The sequence below is a fragment of the Amblyomma maculatum genome, chromosome 1 (genome assembly GCF_055883805.1).
Source record: "Amblyomma maculatum isolate TAMU_Amacu chromosome 1, ASM5588380v1, whole genome shotgun sequence".
NCBI lineage: Eukaryota > Metazoa > Arthropoda > Arachnida > Ixodida > Ixodidae > Amblyomma > Amblyomma maculatum.
The window spans coordinates 338999082-339020856 of NC_139344.1; the positions used below are offsets into that span (position 1 = coordinate 338999082).

At 47.7% G+C, this 21775-nt stretch overlaps 1 protein-coding gene across 3 annotated transcripts in view; it reads left to right on the forward strand.

The window, feature by feature from the left end:
• LOC146207553 (organic cation transporter protein-like) overlaps positions 1-21775 on the forward strand; it is an 88235-nt gene that overhangs the window by 34749 nt on the left and 31711 nt on the right. The gene's annotated exons all lie outside the window — the stretch shown is intronic.

A 21775-nucleotide genomic window follows, 5' to 3' on the forward strand; every position in this document is an offset into this window, starting at 1 on the left:
CGGAAAGCGTCGTAAATCGATGTCCCAAACGCGAGTTCCGGTTTCTGTTTACTATTGCCCGCTTGGGTTTCCGGGATTCGAAGTCATGCTGGTCTTAAAAGAACATTGCATGCTTGCTAAAACCCGTAGCGCTAGTTTTCCCCCTAACGGTTACACTCCGCTTACGCATGCTTGAGTTTCTGCCTAAGCAGGAAGTAATATAGCCATCGTCTATGACAGGTCTTTTCATTCCGTGTAGAACAAACTACACTGAACAACACATTATCTGAAAAACACATGATGTGTCGTACTACATGCGGCACATCATGTGTTCGGTATCCAACAATGGAGCGTTATCTTTCTTCGGAATCTTTCCATTTTTCAAAAAGTTCATTGCATTTTATTTTATTGTTAGTGCTACATAATCGGGCTGACCTGTAGGCCTATTTCGTTTATCCTCACAGACCTTCACGTAAACCGTTGGGGTACGCTGCATTTTGCTGGCGGTGATGGTTGGTTCCAATGGCTCAAGCATGAGCCCTCAGCCACCCCATTTTAGGTGCTAAAAGACATCTTTTTTGGCCGGAAACTCTTTTCCCAAGCATTTCACCTCAAAAATCCCGAGAGTCAGTCCAGGGGAAATCTTGTACACCCATTTTAAAACCGGTTGGTATCCGGCGGCACCAGCGATCGAACCCCGAATACGAAGCGCGGATGCTCTACCTCAAGGTCATCACTTTTCACAAATGCATTTTGCAACTATATAGAACCGCTCCACCCTCCAACCGCCTCATCCAAAACGCACCCATAAATCCGCCGGTCCTGGGTCACGCAGTTTAAACACGCGTGTCGTCCGCGACAAAACTGTTCTTTTATGTCATTGTATTCGCGAACTTTCGTGATGGCTTCCAAGCAGCTGTGCTAGCGTCATCTGGGTTTATTCGTGCATAAAGCAGATCGACTTCTGGTTTTGCTTTTAGAACCTCTGCTTGGACGAACTGGTCACGGGCTGTCGGGAAGTCACGCTATAGGTACCACCGATTTCCCTAAATACCCCCACAGAGTGTGTGTGTGTGTGTGTGTGTGTGTGTGTGTGTGTGTGTGTGTGTGTGTGTGTGTGTGTGTGTGTGTGTGTGTGTGTGTGTGTGTGTGTGTGTGTGTGTGTGTGTGTGTGTGTGTGTGTGTGTGTGTGTGTGTGTGTGTGTGTGTGTGTGTGTGTGTGTGTGTGTGTGTCTAAACAAGCCCTACGAACATGTCTGGTCTAGAGACAGTGTGTCCAAGGGTCCTGGAAGGCTAGGTTCTTATCTCCTTCCTCATCTCAGAGGTGAAGCCCGAGTTAGCAGCACCTGCCAAATCGGCCATGTCAGGTGTCTCTGACGTCACACAACCCCGACCACCAGTCAGTGCACGGCCATGTTACCTGCCAACTACCATCTGCCATACTTGTGATTTTTCGCCCACTACGCCAGATTTTCTGCAGAATGGGACATTTAACGCTATCTCGTTAAATGATATTCACCACTGTTCTCTCCTCACCTCATGGCTCCTCACCGCTGACTGAGCGGCGGCGTCAGGTACCTCCTCCCCAAGCCATGCTCCCACTGCTCCCTTCTCTTTAGCCTCGCCGTGGGGGTGCAGTGGTTAAGGCGCTCGGCTACTGTGCCCAAGGATTCGGGATCGAATCCTGGCCGCGACGACCGCTTTTCGGTGAAGGTGAAATGCAAGGCGCCCGAGTGCTGTGCTATGTCAATGCGCGTTAAAGCACCTCATGTGGTCGTATTTTCCGGAGCCCTCCATACGGCGTTTCTCATAGCCTGAGTCACTTTGGGACGTTAAACCCCACAAACCAAACCAACCAAAACTTCTCTTTATATTCGCCTCTCAATTCTTTCGTCTGCAATTTGATCCCGAGCATTTGAACCTAAAATGCCCGGCGCTTTTTTGCGAAGATGTCAGTACTAATGCTAACGCATTGAAAAGCTTTGCTATATGCCATCTTGCTAAACAGCCTGTTGGCATTCTCTCCTAGCGGATGGAACGCTCATGTCCCTTTATTCTTTCGAACTTTTCAGGGAACTTATGTACTTGATCGAGCATTCTTTCTTTAGCGCACCCGCGGTGAACTTTCGTGCGACTCGTGCGTGATGCGGGTGTGAGTCGCTTCATCCCAGTTGTATTCGGTTTAATTGTAGCATTAGTGGATTGTTATCTTCGTGAGTCGCTACAACTCACTTGTGCTCGGAGAGGAGCCCTAAATTAGCCACTGACGTTTCATGGCCATTTCACAACGTCTCGCTTTCGGTTAAGGGGTTGTTTGGATTTCCTGGCACGATATGGGTAACTGTATACAACCCTTTCGCAACAAAGCTGCTGACTCGGACAGTTACGCAACACGGTAACTGTATTGTCTTGCGAAAGAGCTGGTGTTTACGAGCATACGCGACCGCGTGAAAACAGCCGCAGCCCTGACGTCGTTGAATGTGACCTTGGATGGAAAACTATACCAGAGGCGAGGTGACAAATGGAGCGACTTGTCTGCGAGCAGCCGGTTCTGCTCTCTATGTCGTTCCAGTAATCTGCCTTCCAAATACAGACTCTTAATATTCCGCCTTGCTGAAGAATTCAGCAACATTGCTCCGTATTGTAATAAGAAAAAAGTGTCTTCCCTCTGTGCTTTTGAAAACGAAGGCGCCGCTGAATGCTTGTACAGCGCGACTCGAAGCAGTGTAGAACCAAATTTTGGTTGCATGTTTTCTTGTTAGTAATGATGCGTATGACATCACTATAGATGAATCACCCCGTGGTATTTGCCTACCACTGCTAAATAATTTATTATTTAATTTTAAACTCGCTACGGCTTCAATAACCAAGCTGATGGCTATGACGTCAAAGCTGCATATAGGTAACTTGAGGGATGAGCAAACTACACTGTAACCACTCCCTCGTCGCTTCGATTCACTAACGTTCACTACAACGTTAATGCTAGCCTGTTTTAACAGCCGAATGGCGAAGCAGCGATTATACCTCAGTATTTTAACCCTCACGTGACCTCAGTATTTTAACCCTCATGTGGAACACTCATTTCATAGCTATCGCTAGGCTGCTGAAATCAAAATTAAAAAGACAAGTGTGAAAGAAAAAAGTCAGTTATCAATTATTATAGCTCATAGACGAATATCACGTGGTGATCCGTCTATAACAACGCATTACGCATCATTACGAGGAATTAAGCTCACGCCCAAACATTAAGTGCCTCTGCTCTGCTGACACTAAAAAGCAACCTTTTAGTGTCGAACGTTGCGAAGCAGTAATTCGGTCAACGGACTCACAATTCCACACGAGCCGCGCCTTAATTACCCACCCTTTCGCCGTATCTTTAAGTTGCGTTTAGCAAGACCTATTCTGTGTTCCCGCCTTCAAGTAGAAGGGCGCGCGGCTTTTCTAAGCGACAAGGACTGCGCCCGCTGTCCTTTTCTTATTTCTGGCAGGCTTATAGGGCGCCTCGGTTTCGGGTCAGAGAGTGAGCGGGTAGACGACCGAAGTGGTGGCTACCAGGTCAAGATGCTGTTTTTAACCACCCAGCTTGCAGACCATGCTGCTTACTTTTGTTTTGTTTTTTATTTGTATGCATACAGCACAAAAAACCGTATCTAAGTAGTATGCAGTGCGAATTTTATTCGCCAACTACAATTTTTACACCGCGCAGTGGCTCAGTGCACGTTAAAGAACCCTAGGTCATCTATACTCATCGGAAGCTCTCCACTGCGACGTTCATCACACCCGACGTCCAACATACTATACCGTAATTCTTTCACGTGAGCAGCGCCCGCATGCAGATCATGTCGTCAATAAAAGCGCGCTGGCGCGCTCGAAAGTGCTCCGAACGGTAGACTCTTTTTCTTTCGCGTGCTGTTTATTCGCCGAGAAACGAGATAGCAGAGGGCGATCGTGTGCGGAAGTCCATGTTTGTACGTTGATATGGAGCGTCGTAACTCTGTGCGCACAAGCTGTGGCGGCAAACCATGCACTTGAGTCGACTAAAACGCTCCGTATTGTTTAGTTTTTCTAAGTTTTATTTTACTTGGAGGTGGAACTTTCCACGATAGTGTTCTATACCCCAAAAACGCGCGAGTCGCACATGTCTTCATCGAAGAAATGTATCGCGCCTTCAACGAAAAGAAAAGGAGAGAAAAATTATGGTCTGTTTTCATTTTAAGTACACGTTGGATCGCATATAGAATGAATTCGATATCAGAAAAAATAGAAGAGAGTAGAGTTAGGCATGACAGCCAATTCGGACACTGGGTATGATATTGGTCAGAGTGCGGTCATAGTGGTCAGAGTGCGGTTGGTCCGTTCAACAAGTCCATTCGATTGCGGGTGATACGGCGTTGTATGACGGTAATCGCAGGTGCATAGACGAAGGAGTTCTTCGATAACTTCAGCTGTAAATTGGCGCCCACGGTCACTGATCAGAACTCGAGGAGGCCATGGCGCAGTACGAGAAATCGCAAAAGAAATAGGGATGCTTCGTAAGCAGTGGCTGAGGGCATTGCGGCTGTTTCTGAATATCGGGTGAGATGGTCAACACATACCACTATCCACCGGTTACCGTTAGAAGATCGCGGAAAAGGACCCAAAAGGTCGATGCCCACCTGCTCAAAGGGTGCGGTCGGAGGCGCAATAGGGTGCAGCGGTCTCGGTGGACGGGAAGTAGGGAGCTTGTACTGATGGCACTTGACAATATGATACATGATACGACATGGTATGGTATGGTACGGTACGGTACGGTATGGTATGGTATGGTATGGTATGGTATGGTATGGTATGGTATGGTATGGTATGGTATGGTATGGTATGGTATGGCATGGTATGTGGAATGTATGGTATGTGGAATGTATGGTATGTGGAATGTATGGTCAGTGTGGTATGGTGGTGCGGAAATTTGCCAGTACCCGGAGCGGAGATCAACGGACGAGAAGTACTACGCTGAGCGCAGACAGTCGACAGCATCACCTATGCGTGGCAGTGGGTTCACGTCCTTTTTTGTGACCACATTCAAGCGACGATAATCGGCGCAAAATCGCCATGAATTGTCCTTTCTTTCTCACTAGTATTGCGGACACAGCCTGCGGTCTGGAAAACTCTAGAATCACTCCTTTCTGCAGCATCTCTTGGACTTGATTGGTTGGTTCATAGGAAGGGTAAGGCGCAGTATCTGTCACACTTGTTTCTGTGGACACCTGAACCGCACCGTAAGGGAAGGGAGGAATGTGGGAGTGAAAGTGGAAAGAGAGAAAGAGGGGCCGTAGTGGAGGGCTGCAGAGTAAGTTCGACCACATGGGGATCTTTAACGCGTGCTGACATCGCACAGCGCACGGACGCCTCTTCATTTCGCCTCCATCGAAACGCAGCCGCCCGTGAATAATTTTGAGCTCCGCTGGAGAGACTCGATACGATTTCTGCCTGGTGGGATTGGCATTCTCCATGTTAATTGGGTGTTGCATGCGAGCGTCTGGCACGGAAGAAAGAGATCATGTCCTGGCAAAGCCAAACACAGAAGCACCAGACACGAACACGTTCATGCACCTGGATCAGTAGAGGATATCGACTTGCTGATCATCGCTCCTAACTCGTCAGAATAGTCCGGCGTCTTGAGTAAAGTCAGAAATGTCCAGGATAGCTTCGGTAACGTAGTGTTCAAACCTTGCGAGTTTAGAGCCAGCCGGCAGACGCACAGGCTGTGCGGATAGGTTCAGGGACCACACCTGCGTGCAACCATCTTCTGCGTCGGCAACAGCACGAGGGACCAACACATTTTTCTTCAACACATTGCAGGTGTCCAGTTCAATTACAAGTTGACAATGGCCGCTCTAATTCCTAAATACTGCGCGGGGACAAGAACGGCTGTCTGAGCAGGCAAGGCCACATCTTGCCTGAGAAATATCAAATCATCGCGACTCGGGGACGGATATTCGACTGCGGCGGTCAGCATGTGTCGCCGCACAGAAACTTCGCCGGCTCCAATTTCGAGTGTTGCGCCAAACTCGCGCAAAACGTCGATGCCCAGAATGACGTCATGCGTTGCACGAGATAACAACAAACTCGGTCCTCAAGCTTGTGCCACTCAATTTCAAAGAGGCCGAGCAAAGTCCGACAGGAGTTAAGGTTTCGTCTCCAACGCCGCAAAATGTGGTTTCTCGGTTCCACGCGAACTTAACTTCCTGGTCGAGACTACCTCTAAATGAAAGCGTCACCACAGACACAGCGGCATGAGTGTCCACCAAAGAAATTGTGCTAACATTGTTCATACGCGCACATACTTTGTTCTTGAGCATGACAATGGGAAGGGGTATGGACGAAGTTGACCGGTTGGCGACCTTACCTCCATCGGTCGCACCAGCTAGTTTCCCATGGGTGGGGAACCGAATCGGCGTCGAGGCGAAGGTGAACGTCGCGGCCGGATAGGAGGCGGAGTCATGCTGCGCTCGGAGACAAGAGAATCAACGCGGTCGGTACGGGAAGAGGTTTGGCGAAGAGAAGCACTCGGGTTCCGTGGCACGTCATCTTGATATCAAGTTGGACGTCGTGCGGAAGAATGCATAGATCGACGACGCTGGCAATAGCGGGAGATGTGTCCGCCGCGGCAGCAACTGTAACAGACCGGCGCCTCTCGGTTGTCGTAGAAGTAGGAGGGATGACTCTCGTCGAACGAGGATATCCGGTGGGCGTGTGTCTAGGTGGTTCAGACGGAAATTCTTAACAATACTGCTATTAACTTAACAATACTTAACAATACTAACATATATATATATATATATATATATATATATATATATATATATATATATATATATATATATATATATATATATATATATATATATATATTGTGAGTCCTCCACGAATCTTCTTTCATTTGTACATACCATCATCATCGTCCCGCGGCGCTGGCTCCGGCACGATCGGATCTTGTCTCCATCCCCAGACTAACGGTCTGACTGAGCGATTTCATCGCACTCTATCGGATATGATATCCATGTACATCACACCGGATCATTGAAATTGGGATACTATTCTACCATTCGTCACATTCGCCTATAATACTGCAGTACAGCGGACTACCGGTTACTCTCCATTGTTCCTCGTTTTCGGCCGTTCTCCCACTACAATCCTCATTTCCTTTTTCTCTACGCCCGACTACTCCTCATCATTACCAGCCCATTTCTTATCCCGTGTGGCCAGATGCCGTCATCTTGCGCGCCTCAACACAGAAGCGTGCCAGCAAGACCGCAAGAGTCGCTACGATTCGACGCATCGCGTGGTCTCTTTTCGTCCTGGTGACGAAGTATTGCTCTATACACCACTGCGCACCCCTGGCCTTAGGATAAATTTCAGCGCAGCTATCTTGGTCCCTACAAGGTCATCAACCAAACTACCCCAGTAAACTACCAAGTCACACCTGTTGATCCCCCAGCCGACCGACGCCACCGTGGAACTGAAATTGTTCATGTATCTCGCTTGAAGCCGTTTGTGCGCCGTGGTGCATCGGTTGGTTAGGAGCGGCCAGGCTGGCCCCTTCCGACCCCCCGGGCAGATTGTGTGAGCCACGGTGTGAGCCTTCCACAGATCTTCTTTCATTTGTACATACCATCATAATCGTCCCAAGGCGCCGGCACGCGCTTGGGTTCTCGACCGGATTAAACGCTGACACGGCATACCTTGGTTTACCGTCACGACCTTGCCGTCTCAACCTGGCCTTCTTTCACAATATATATATATATATATATATATATATATATATATATATATATATATATATATATATATATATATATATATATATATATATATATATGGTAATTTATGTATTTTTTTTTAATGTTTACTTGGATAATCACAGAAATTAGTAATGTAATCTGTTTAGGGGAAAGATAATTAAACACAAAGTAGAAGAAAAAACAACGTGCCGATGGTGGGAACCGAACCCACGACCTCCGAATATCGCGTCCGGTGCTCTTCCAACTGAGCTACATCGGCCGCTGTCCCCCTCTGCTACTTGCTTGGGTATTTATGTTTATCTGTATACGAACCTTGAGAGTGTTCACCAGCGCCACCCTCAACCTCAGCGGCGGACGTGGAACGTCCTTTTTGTTGCCGCCAGCGTCACGTAGAACGTGATCAAGAGCGAAAGCTGTGCTAGAACCCTCTTACGCTACCTATGGCTTCAAGACTGCCAGAACCGAGACTCCCGTAAGCTACAAGCAGATCAATCAAGGGGAAATGAGGGTGCTCGTTATAATACAAGAAGGAAAGAAGCCAACAGTCGGCGATGCCAAGGAAAGCGTTGGGGATGGTACTTTATGTCTTTTTTTTTTAATGTTTACTTGGATAATCACAGAAATTAGTAATGTAATCTGTTAAGGGGGAAGATAATTAGACACAAAGTAGAAGAAAGAACAACGTGCCGATGGTGGGATCCGAACCCACGACCTCCGAATAACGCGTCCGGTGCTCTTCCAACTGAGGGCCGCTGTCCCCCCTGCTACTTTCTTGGGTATTTATGTTGTCTGTATACGAACCTTGAGAGTGTTCACCAGCGCCACCCTCAGCCATAGCGGCGGACGTGGGACGTCCTTTGTTATCACCAGCGTCACGTAGAACGTGATCAGGAGCGAGGGCGAAAGCTGTGCTAGAACCCTCTTACGCTACCTATGGCTTCAAGACTGCCAGAACTGAGACCCCCGTAAGCTACAAGCAGATCAATTAAGGGGAAATGAGGGTGCTCGTTATAATACATGAAGGAAAGAAGCCAACAGTCGGCGAGGCCAAGGAAAGCGTTGAGGATGGTACTTTGTGGGTTTTTTTTTAATGTTTACTTGGATAATCACAGAAATTAGTAATTTAATCTATTTAGGGGAAAGATAATTAAACACAAAGTTGAAAAAAAAAAACAACGTGCCGATGGTGGGAACCGAACCCACGACCTCCGAATATCGCGTCCGGTGCTCTTCCAACTGAGCTACATCGGCCGCTGTCCCCCCTGCTACTTCGTATCCCGTTCCTCTCGCTCGTAACGCGTCCCACGGCTGTGACAACTTCGCGAGGCACTTGTATAGATCTCGTCTTTGAGAACCAAGCATTGGTGTACCAATTCGAACATATATCAGTCTATTTCTCCGACCACAAAGCTTCCTTCATGACTGTCAAGAACTGTTAGTGGAGTCTTTGTTAAAGGAATACGTGTGAAAACAAAAAAAAAAATCTGTGATAGTGCATACATGTGTTGCTCGATTTCTTTGCCTCAATCTATCGAAAAGGCGAAACAGCTTATTTGCTGCGCTCAAATTTCGCATTAGAAAGTAACGTAATCGTCGGTAATTTTTTTCGAAGAATGCCTGCTGAATGTTAGCGTTGGTTTCTGTGGGGGTTCTTACTAAGCCGTCGAGCCTCTTCTGAGGTCTAGGCCGCCAACACCGAGCTCCCGCGATCACACACCGCGGGCCGCCGTTCTCACGGCCGCAAAGTGGTAATGCGAAGTACGACACAACACAGAACAGGACTTTGCCCGGAACCAGATGTTTATTGGGTTTTCCCAAAAAGAACGCTGGTGAAGGTCTTGCTGGCGACCCTATCCTTTTGGATGGGGCCTGACACTTCGAAGGGCAAGATGACGACAACAAAGAAGTATAGCGGGGAGGTATTCACCTTGCGTCCTTCCGTTGTCGCGGCTCGCTGTCGCCTCTCTCCGGCGGTAGCCGGTTCCCGCCGATCTCGGCGCATCTTGCCCTTTGTCCTTTTTCGGCCAATGAGCGTCGCGTCTGCGACGCCTAGCGGTGCGCTCCTGCGCCCTGCGAGGGAAGAGGGAAACGCGGCGCTATCGAGCAACCCGTTTGGGTTACTCAACCTCGGAAGAGAAGGAATACTTTTGTCCCCTTCATCCTCCGCGGCGCGCAGTGCTTCGGAGGGATGCGCGGTTCTCCGCGATCGCTACATTTCCCAGCGTGAGGTGCATTTTTCTGCATTGATGAGCGTTTTACCAATCCAATGTCATGATGAGCTGGGCTCCGGTAGTAAATAGGTAGTTGTTCACATGCATCTGTCGCGGCCGGTGAATCTTTGCCAAGTGCTTTGTTTTGAGTCGTGGTCTCGTTTGCGGGAACACATGAAATTTCCATCGTTCGAGCTTCATTCGTTACGGAGAATGTAACTGCTGTAGGAAATCCACCAGCTGCGTTCATGAGACGGCTGACAACAGCAGGAGTGCGTAGAAGGGTATCGATGGGATGGAAGAGAAGCGTCTAATGTCTCTGTGGAAGATGCGAGGTTTCCTGACACATCCAGGAAGAAAAGAAGCCGTCGTTACAAGTCTTCATGCGTGCGTGAAACAGTTTTAAGGCAAGGAGGCTCCTAGAATTATATTCGATGAATTTCCCCCGGGTTTCGGCACCAAAAAATATAGGAGGAAGACACACATCCAGATCCTTGTCTGACTGCATTTAATCCCAATCCCCGGGATGTAAATATGGCGCTCAGTCCTCTTAGCGCGTCCTTATTAGGTCCTAGGGACTCTCCCCACTTCCAAACATCGTCTTCGTCCTCCTCCTTGTTCTTTAAACGCATGCGCGAATCTTCTACAGTATTTTAACTTGCCAGTGACAAAAGCAATGAAAATAACTGATAAAAGCTAGCGACTTCCAGCATTTCGTCGGCGCCTGGAGAAACGTAAATAATAATAATTATTATTATAAGAATATAAGTTCTTTAACAAAACTAATGATCGTATAGTTAAATTTAGTAAACTTTTTAAGATTATTTCGAATGCATCCGAAGGGTAAAATGGAGCTCACAAACTTCAGCGCATACAATGGAATGAAATGAAAAAAAAAAAAAAAAAAAAAAAAAAAAAACATTTATTTCCGACAGTAAATGGCTGGCCCCTTAAACCCCGCGGGCTCGCAGTACTACGAGGCAGAGGAGAGGGGGAGAGAAGCTAGCAATAAAAACAAAATCAGGAATAAGATTTATTATTATCCTGTTACGTGCGTGGGTAGCAGTATATACGCCTCTTGTAATTTGAGCTTGGTTTTCCGATGATAGTTTTCTATTGCAGTTAGTGGTCTATATGTTTCTGGCATCTGGCCACAAACACTTTAACTTTATTTTTATAAAATGCTCAGGAATGTTGTTTGTTCAATAATGCAAAATGTGCCCTACATTTTGGCAGCATAAATATTTGCAACGGTAGATAATACACCGAGCACTACGTGCGGGACGGAGTGGTTTTGATGGTTTACCTTGCAGCATTTCGGAGAAGTGATATCATACGGTAACTATGCGCGCTAGTTATCGTAATCCCAACAGATAGGACCAGCGGTAAGACAGGAGGGTGCAAGGAGAAGAATACATAGGAGCGCCGGACCAACCATTGTTCTATTAAGGGGTGAATAACCTCAGTACTAACAACGCATGCTTATCAGGCTCGCGAAACATTCCCATACAAATTTAGCTAACAAAGGTCAACTTTCAGGCAGCCAACACGTAGGCAAATATTTTTCTTCCTTCGTTGCTGCACGCTCTCATCGTTTTTAGTAGTTTGAACTCTTCGTTCGTCGACGGCAGCAACGATGCACTGACGCACGAGTCACTTTGCAGCAACCCAATGTGGAAGGCTTCCAGAATCTCTCTTTCTTTCTCTCATTGCACCGCCTCTGTCACCAACAAAAAAATTTCAACTACAAAATAACGCTGTGCACGTGCAGGAATAGAGGGGAAAAAATATATATTTTCTACATTTTGGGTGCCTAAAGGTTGAGCTTGGTTCAGGTAATTTTCCACGTACGTTATGGCCGCCTCAAGCAGGCGCGTTTCTTTTTATTTTTTTCCTCGCTGCCGGTGTTCTTCACCTCTCAAGAAAACACCAGCTGTTAATTCACCTTCACCTGTGCAGTTCTTCTCATTGTGTTCCCGTTGTTTTTATTGCGGGGGGAGGGGTTCATCGCTGGTCCCATCATGCCTAAGATGTATGATGGAAAAAAAAAATATGCCTCTTCCGTGGGAAGGGATCGAGGACCCATGTAGGACCTAACACTACCAGCTGTCAAATCGCACTTCTGCTCACTTCATTCTTGACCTTGTGCAGAGGAACTATCCACTAATATTTCAAGCAATTCGCTAATAGCGGATGGTATATGACCGCTGTCGCGAACTAAAGCTTACATTTTGTCAATAAAAAGCATGACAGTGGCACTCCTTACCGTACGACGTTGCTCATATGCTATCATTCGAACTTTTTTTTTTTTTTTAACTGTCGTGACACCTTACTTATGATGCAGTAAACATTTCTTTGCAACGATGACTGTTGCCGGATATATTTTCGCGCCCAGCCACAACTGCAGTGTAATAAAAGAAAAAAAAAAGGTGTGTGCGTGTGTGTGGGGGGGAAGGGGGGGGGGGTGACTAGGGGGCATCATGTTACAAAAAGAAAATAAAAGATAGCCGGTGCTATCTTTTTGTCAGGACAACGGCACCCGTCCAGAAACGATAACATGCTGCTATCAGCGCGCTCGGAAAAAGCTACAATATTTAGAAGTGCAACAGAATGAGTACGGGCATTAGAGCTGGAAAAGAACCGCGAAGATAGAAACTAGCTTTCGAAAACAAGGTCAGTTCTCACCCTGTTTTTCTTCTGAAACGTCAAGTTTTCATGGCTTTCACGAATCTCGAGCTTTTCGTGGCGTATACAGTCTTATGGGGCTGCACCATCAGGGCGCATTAAAAAATGGTGGCCGATTTAGCCACTATATTAGCATATACTCGTCAGCTATCACAATATGTGCAAGACCACCTAACAGATATAAAGCCTGACTTTGACCAAACCTTACCAGCGCGTTCGCGTATCCCAGGGGTAGCACACGCATAAAGGGAACTAATAGCCGCTTATACCAAGGAAAATATAGGGGTTGGTTGTTTCTTTCTATCTTTCTTTTTTTAAGGGGGGGGGGGGGTGGTTGATACTTTCTTAGGCATACATTTAAGTTCCGTGTAACCTCATCTAAAATGTTCGTCAGCGCCGCTTTCGTTCATAGCGGCGGACGGGGAACGTACTATGTTATCACAAGTATCATGTAGAACGTGTTCTTACGGGAGGGTAGGAGCTGTGTGATAACCTTTATTAGCTTTAACTATGAAATCAAGGTGTTTCCAGGTTGGAGGTTATTGTTAGGCTAATCAGCAGCCAGTTAGGCTATTCAACTCATTTTTCCTATATTTGTTTTGCTGACGAGGAGTAGAATGTTAACTCGGAATCAAAGGATGGGTTGGATTCCTGTCTCACAAGCTTTGCCCAAGTTGGCAGCTCCTGTCAATTCGGCTATGAGGTTGTTGTTGTTGTTATGAACTTTATTTTTCCACCGATGTAGGAGGCCCCCTACTCCCCGCCCCCGGCACGCAGGCCTATGGGACGGAGGCCGGGGCCTCCGCGACTAAAGACAGGCGAAGCGACAGTGTTTCTTCGCGGCTTCAGCCGCGAGGAAACACTGTTGGCGGGGGACTCGCTCCGCAGTAGCAGTTCCCAGACTTCTCTACTATTTATGTTTTCCTAGGCGCCAGGGGAATCAAGGCATTGCCAGATTATGTGATCCAGAGTACCCCTTTCTCCGCAGGTTTCGCATTTATCGTCCGCCTTTTCCTCCACTTGCGTGTGGAAAAGCCAGACGGGACTTGGGAAATTCCCAGCTTGCAGGCGCCGCCAAGCGACGGCCTCCTTGTTAGTTAGCGTTCGGTCCGGTGGTGGCAGGGACCTTCTGCTAAGTCTGTAGTGTTCTAAAATTTCCTTATAAGTTTGCAGCCTCTCGTCCATCCCATCGCAATCAGGCGGCTCTACGGCTGCCCGGAAGTAGAGAGCTCGGGCTAGCTCGTGCGCCGCCTCGTTGCCGGGGACGGACTCGTGCGCGGGGGTCCAAATAATTCGAATCTTTCTTTCAAGTTTTCCTTTCTCTAAAATTTTGGCTGCCTCCTTCGAGACCCTCCCTTTTCGAAGGTGAGGTGCGGCCTCATGACGTCACACCACCCGCCGACCAATCAGCGCCCGTCATGTTACTTGCTAACTGCCACCTGCCGGCAGCATGGTGGCGAGGAAGACCGGACAAACATCGAATAAATGCTACAGCGAAAGTGCCATGGGCCAAAGCGACGGGGATGTATGTACTTCATGAATATTAGGTTATGTAACTTGTTCTTGAAACTCCTCCAGAGTTACTAGGGGTCATTATGTTTACTTCCCGGTGCATTATGGTAATCATTGTGACTTAGTATGACGAATTGTTTACGTCTTCGAAGTCATAGTTCATCTCTCTGGATGCTCCATTTCAACCCTTCGCGTAGCCACGGTCGGTAGGCACATTTGACCTTTAATGACCCGAGATGGCTGTGACGTCATACCAACCACGAGAAATGGGCTACCAAGTCGAGTCGTCGTGTGGCGGCGGTCGGTAGGCACGGCACGCTGCAGCTGGAGCCGCGCTGCTACCGAGTGGAGGCGCTGCTGTCACCTCTTACTCAGCTACAAAAAGAAATTTAACAATGGAGATGACGCATGTGCTGTATGTGGAAACTCCAGTGAAACAATTGACCATATTATACTCGAATGTAATGGTATCCATCCGGAGGTTGGTGCAGGCGCAATCACTGTTCCTGAAGCCCTGGGGTTTAAGGCGGGGACACATGTCCGAAAAGCGAGTGCGATCCGCTCCGGCGCGCCGCGTCCGGACGAGTCCGATCCGGCAAACCGGCGCTCGCCGCCCGCGTCCAACCGGGCAGATGTCTCCGGTAGTCCGCATGCGAAGCCTGGCGAAGCGACGCTCCGGCGAGTGGCTGCAGCCAATGCGAGAGCGAACAGCGGCGACGTCACGGTGACGTAGGGGGGCTGTGCGGTGGAGCCGTGGGTGGAGCGCCTCTCGCCTCCACCGTCGAGGTACCACCGAGCAGACGACGCGGACGCGCCGGCATCTGAAAAACCCTTCAGTACTGTTTCTTCGTGTGCATAAAAAGTCACTAAATACAGCTCTGTCAACTACAAGTAAATTGTGAAGATCGCCAGCCAACACTGAAGAGCTGCTACGAGTGATAACTGCGACACAAGCGAGTTTGTTCGCCCAACAGCTGCTGCTGCCCAGTCGATCGCCAAACGTCTGCTCGCTCCGCTGCCGAATGCGCCGCTCAAATCGAGCTTATGTTCATTCTATTATAAGATGGCCTTTTCAGTACCCTGGTGATGAAATTCGAACCTTTATTACAGCGTTGGCCCGTTCCGAAGCGCGGTCCGCTGCCTCTTCGGTACGACACCGGCTAGGCCTAGCGACGACTAGGGCAAGCACGAATCGGTGAAGTTCGTCGCCCAGCGCGTCCGCGGGTGGCATCGTTGCCGAAAGCTTCGTACGTGTGCAGGCTTGCTGTTGTTGCACGAGTACAGCAGACAATCCTTCTGATAACATCGCTGTTTTGTCATTTCTTGTACGAGCGTGAATTCATGTGAAGTTTATCAAGCCAAGCAGCCTTCCGTCTCCGCTGCGCAGTGGCACCGGCTGTGGGCGGAGCTTGAGGGAGCTCGCTCGCCGGACGCGCGGTGCTCCATGTGTCCCGGCTGGCACTGCGGCGGCAATTCGCATGCGTCGTTCGCTGCGGTATGCCGGTCAAGCTTTCGCACATGTGTCTCCTGCTTTAGAGATAACAGTGGCCGGGTGAAAAAACCGGCGGTGGAAACTAGCAAAAAACGACTGGAAGATTGGTGGCTTAAAAGCAGAGAAGTGACATAATGTTAGTAATGTAGGAACAAAATTTAATAAATAGAATGATGGTTTGGTTAAAAATTCTAAATCAATAATTAAGATATAGGGAGAAAAATGAGCATGATAGCTACTGCTACAACCCCGTTTCAAAGGGGACGCTCCTATATTCCATCCATCCACTCGCAGTTGAGAGGAGGAGGAGGAGGAGGAAAACGATGGGTTTATAAATGCTCGCGCTTGCTCAGCTGCACTCGCTATGCATCCTGATAAACAGAAAGAAAAGTCACGTCGTCTCGATGAAGCCAGGAAATGACAGCGGGCTACAGAGACAGATGACGAACGGGAACAGCGTCTCGCTGGACGGCGCTCTCAAGATGCACCTAGACAAGCGCATCGCGCTTCTCTTGAATCGTCCTCAACCGGTGACGACTCCGAATGGAATGTAATGGACGCTTTGAATAGTGAAGACTCTTTGTCGAAGGTGTTCACTCAGCAGTCAAGAACGTAGTAATGCAACTAGGCGGCAACGACGCGTTCAGGAAACAGAAGAACGACAACGGAACTATAGTATAGCCATGCTATTATTGCTTTCGCAACCTACCGGGCTTAACTAAAGCTAAGCCTCAGCTAATTTTTATTTCTTTTTTGTTTTTTGTTTTTTTTTAGGGGGGGGGGGGGAGCGGGGGTGCGGAGGAATGAGGGAGGTCGCAACCTCATTGTGTGGTATATGAGAACCCTACAGCTCCACTACATTGAGCACCACAAAAGGCTAAAATCTAGCAACTTTCGTCTGCTTCGTTTCGCGCAGTACAGGAACATATAGCAGCACGTAGAGAGGCCCGTACTGTGTGCAGGCATTAGAGAACTCCAAAAATGGTCTGGAAATGGTAATATTAACACTCCGTTACGCGCAATTGTACGGCGTTCTCGATAACGCAGCTAGCGGCGCCACGCGACGTTCAGAAGGGTTCAGAAGAAACTAGCCTTCGGCTAGTTTCTTTCGTTGTTGCTATGATACCCTTCTGTTACTGCCTGTTAATGTTGTGCACCAGCTTCTGGACTAGCAGAAAGATGCACAGGCGAAGCAATGCAACGCTTGCAAATAAAGGAAGTGGTTGACAGCTACAACTGTTTCGACGCGCCTAAGTCATGCGCATATCAGCGGTGGCGCGAAAGATGCAACGAAGAAGCTACCCATCGCACATTCTTTTTTAATTCATCTGTTCATTTTATATCTTGCGCAGCTCTACATATGTTAAAACGGTTTCCCATCGCATGCCAGTCTGATCAGGCGTATACTTGCACAGAAATCCGTGCTTCCACCTTTGGTAGCTTCCGGTGACATTGTTGTGACCGTTGCAAAGGCACAGCACTATACACAGGAGCACCTGATGTTTTTTTTTTTTTTTAGTTTTGTTTTTTTTTAGCATTCCTGGTACGTGGCGATAAGAGACGCTCTTTGTGCCTGCTCACCGCAGAGGGCGTCACGTGCACGCTTGAAACGCAAGCGAAGAAGGCCTTGACAAGATAATTGACAAACCTCTTCAAAAGAGTTATAAACCCTTGCATAGAGTGACTTATCTTATAGGTTCAGCGGGAAGTAGATTACCTCCCTAAGTATATATCAAATGGTCAGATGTCCCCAGAAGCAGGGAATAAAGTTCAAGGTTCTCTTCCACCTCGTTCCTCGCAGAGGATGAGTCGTAGACACAAACACAAGAACGATGACACGCTGAGAACAGAAGAACTGATTTTATATAACTACATGAACATAAATGCACATAAAAATGGGCAACAGACTTCACAGCTACAAAAGTCGAGCTATATTTACTGTTCAGCTACGAAGCTGGCGCGCTTGATATCGTTCGAGCTCAACGCTCGCTATTCAGTGCTTCTCCAAGAGCCAGGGCCTGCCTAGTTCCTTTGTCGAAGCCAGACCTCGGGCCATCTTTTACGTCACAACACCGTCGTTTATTTTACTTTACTCGTTTATTTATTTTTACCCCTCTGCAGCGGCTCACTGGTTGGTATCCCTAGCGAAAAAACTATGAGTCACAACAACCTCATACAGATGTCTCATATTTCTCTTATAATTCTCATATAATCTCATAGAAATATCACTCATCGTATGAGAAATATGAGACTGTATGAGATTTGAATGAGTTTAGTATGAGTTCTTATGAGAAATCGGTATGAGGTTATTTAACTCATACGGTTTTTTCTACGTGAAGAAAACTAGAGAGCCGCACCAAAGGGTATATATACTAAGTGTCATCCTTAGTCTGGGACGCATTGGACTAGACCGGCGCCTGTGCACTCGCAACCAAGGCCTTTGAGCTTGTAGGTCGGAGCAGCTGAGCAGAGTCGACTCTCAGCCCTCTTTTGTTGAGTTGGGACAAGGGGTAAGAGCAGTATTTCGTTGGAACGCCTACAACATAGTGTCAGCTACATACCCGCAGTTATCAGGGACTCGGATGGGATAAGGATGCGAATGCGGTTGTCCGAACGCTGAACAGTGACACTGGGTTTGATATAGTGGAGGCCACATTTTGATTCAGGCGGAAAGCGTAGCACTCGTATACTGTGCGGTGTCAGTGCACGTTAAAGAATTGCAAGCAATCGAAATATATGGAGCCCTCCGCGAAGGCATCCCTCATAACAACGGTTGCCTTGGGGCGTGCGCGAGCCGTTTTACTTTTCGTCTCTATTGAAATTCGACCAGGTTGATCACGAATGAAACTGTGGTCATTAAAAAAAAAACTGCTGGAGTTCAAGCCAGCTGAACCTATACTTTACAAAGTGGAAGCTCGATTAAGCATGGTCAGACATGGTTTGCTGTGGTTTAACTTCTCCATGGTTGTTTGCGAATATCGAGGATATCACAGCCGGGTCTAGACGACGCGAAGGCTGTGATATCCCAGGAGGTGAGCTATATGGAGGGAAATGGTGCGCAGAAGACTAACATGCGTGTGTATAGTATAGGAGCAGGTGTGTGAAGTAGAAGAAGCAAACAAAGCAGGAGAAGAGGAAGCGAGCCCCGCCGGCTCCGTGCACCGCGCATGCGGAGAATCAGCGTGCGACGCCATGTCCTCGCGCCACACCTGGGGCTTTGGCGAAACATGGAGTAGAGCTTCTGTTCCAAAATCCACGATGCTAGAACACAAGGGGCACACATTCACGCAGCTCTGCCGCGCACAAATTTTGGCAGGGCATATTGGCGGCCGACACATCATGCACGCGGTGTAAGACACGCAAACGTTCCCATCTTCTCTATCACGAAACAATCGAGCTGCAACGTACGTCCCGTCCCGCGTGAATGAACAAGAAGGCAATGCATGACGTCTCCAGCGGGATCAACCTGCACAAGGACACCAGCCGAAGACTCCATCCCGAAGCGGTAAAGTAGGCAAGAAGCAGGCCGTTACTAGACGCCAACATAGGGGCCACGACGGTGGAACGTTATCACGGAGAGGCAAGGCGTCATGTGCCCCAGAAAAATATTTTCGAAGGCGCTGAAGTTTGCTGCAGTGGAGAAATCATTAGCGTTTGCTGCTGCTGGTGACCTGAATCACGTGACAATTCTTTGTCTCGTGACAGGTGTGATGTCATCCTCTGTTGCAAGTAATTGTGGATCACGTGACACTTGTCCCGTAGCTCACATCGCTTTTTTCAAGTCCTCGGGAATTGCGTGGGATTTTGTTGTCACTTGACTCCTACGTCACGTCATCACTTTTAGTAAGTCATCCTGAATCACATGACACTTTGTTATCTTGAATCACGTGGTACTTCTCATCAAGACTTAGTCATGACGTCATATGACTGGTATGAAGTTACGTATATCTCACATATAAGCCATTTTCCGTCTTTATTTTGTTGCCACATGACATATCATGACATCACATGCAACATTACTAGTCATGATGACGCTTGTTATAACGTCATATGACTGCGCATTACGCTGTTGACTTAGCATTGTACTACTAACGATGATATATATTGTGAAAGAAGGCCAGGTCCAGACGGCAAGGTCGTGAAGGCAAGGCAAGGTATGCCGTGTCAGCGTTTAATCTGATGGAGAAAACCCAAGCGCGCGCCGGAGCTGGCGCCGCGGGACGATGATGATGGTATGTACAAGAGGAAGAAGAAGATCATGGTATGTACAAATGAAAGAAGATCCGTAAAGGGCTCACAATATATATGACTGATGAGACGACACACCTTCGTACGACGTCATGTGAGCTTTTGGAAACACGACTTGCGGCGAGGAATTTTTCTTCTCATGAAGCACATAAGGCTTTCACCTTGAAATCTCCGTTGCGGCGTTGTTCCCACGCCACCACTAGGTCCAGCTAAAGCGCGCGAAACTCAGCGCGGACCATGGCCCTCGAGCGCACCATAGCCTAGCGCTTGCGGACTCAGCGCTTGCCTAATAACATTTAAAACTGATAAAGCGTTACTTGTCCTTGCATATCTTGAGAAAGTAGTTCGTTTTACTTAGTTCTTTTTTTGTGTGTGTATGTGGTTGATGACTTTTTCAGCTCTGCAGTCTTACAGTGACTCCACCATGCTTAGAGCCGTCATCTTCGCTGGCTCTCAAAATGCCTGTCGTAATTCGGTCATACAGGGTGGCATACGCTCCCAAAACCTCTCAATCCTCCTAACCCCACCCAGCCGAGCTTCTGTGATATGGTTTCCTAGAAGGCCACCAGGATCTATCGGGACAGAACCAATCCGAACATCAGCATCATACCTGAGCTCTGTTCGCCCTGGCTTCTCTTCCCAGCACCGATCGTACCACGTACAGCATGTTCAGGAACCCTCACATACTACCGCCTCACCAAAATAATGTATCCCCTACCCAATAACTCTGTTAATCTGAGTGATACACATGCGGATACATGCTTCGAAATTTACCTACCCCGCCCTTTCCAAAGTTCGTTACAGGCGCCCAACTCCTCTCACTGCCCACACTAGAGCACTGCACTGGCGCGGGTCGGCTTCAAGTTCCGAGTTCGGACCGGGTTCGGCCTTAAAGATTCGAGCCTCGGTCGGGTTTAGGCCTTTACATGGAGGACCCAAGCCCGACATAATGGCACAAATTTCTTCCGCGTAACACTTGCGAGACCCTGAGACCCTAGGCATAGAACGAGGTATGTTGTGTAGTGTGACCCTGAACCGGATATGCAATGCTAGGGTGAACAATGCTCTAGCTTAATATTATATATATAGCCAAAGCAAACCTCGGATCCTCGGCACAATTGAATAAAAAAATTAAATCACGGTATATATATGCGGATTAGGGCTTCTTTAAAACAAATGGTGCAAAATATACGGAGGCAAAGATAATGCTCGAGGTAGATTTCAAGCGCATTTTCTGAAAAATGTTGTTTTGGTGCCTTTTAGAAACATTTTCTCATCAACCACCTACAAATAAAAACTCGCAGGGTATACAAATACGCGCGTATACTGAACTGTGCGTGTGTGTGTGTGTGTGTGTGTGTGTGTGTGTGTGTGTGTGTGTGTGTGTGTGTGTGTGTGTGTGTGTGTGTGTGTGTGTGTGTGTGTGTGTGTGTGTGTGTGTGTGTGTGTGTGTGTGTGTGTGTGTGTGTGTGTGTGTGTGTGTGCGTGTGTTCAATAAATTGCACACAATATCAAAGATCTATAGTTGCAGTTTCGTTGTTCTGAGGCAACGCCTTGTAATGGACTGGGCCTTTCTCAAAGTGATGCTGCACAAATTTTGTCTTTATTGTTGTTCTCAATGGCACGATAACTTGTAATAAAATTTGGCTTGGCACCAACTCATGGATAAAATATCTGTAAGCAAGTTTCAACGTTTTGTTGTAAATGCAAGCTGGGAAACAAGAAGAAAAAAATCATCACCCACACCTCGCGAGGTACGTTAGAGAAAGGAGGCTATGGAGTCGAGAATAGCTAAATTAAAAACAAAGGCATTAGCTGCGACTCTAGCACTGCTAAAGCTGAAGGAATAACCGATGTACGTCGTTCAC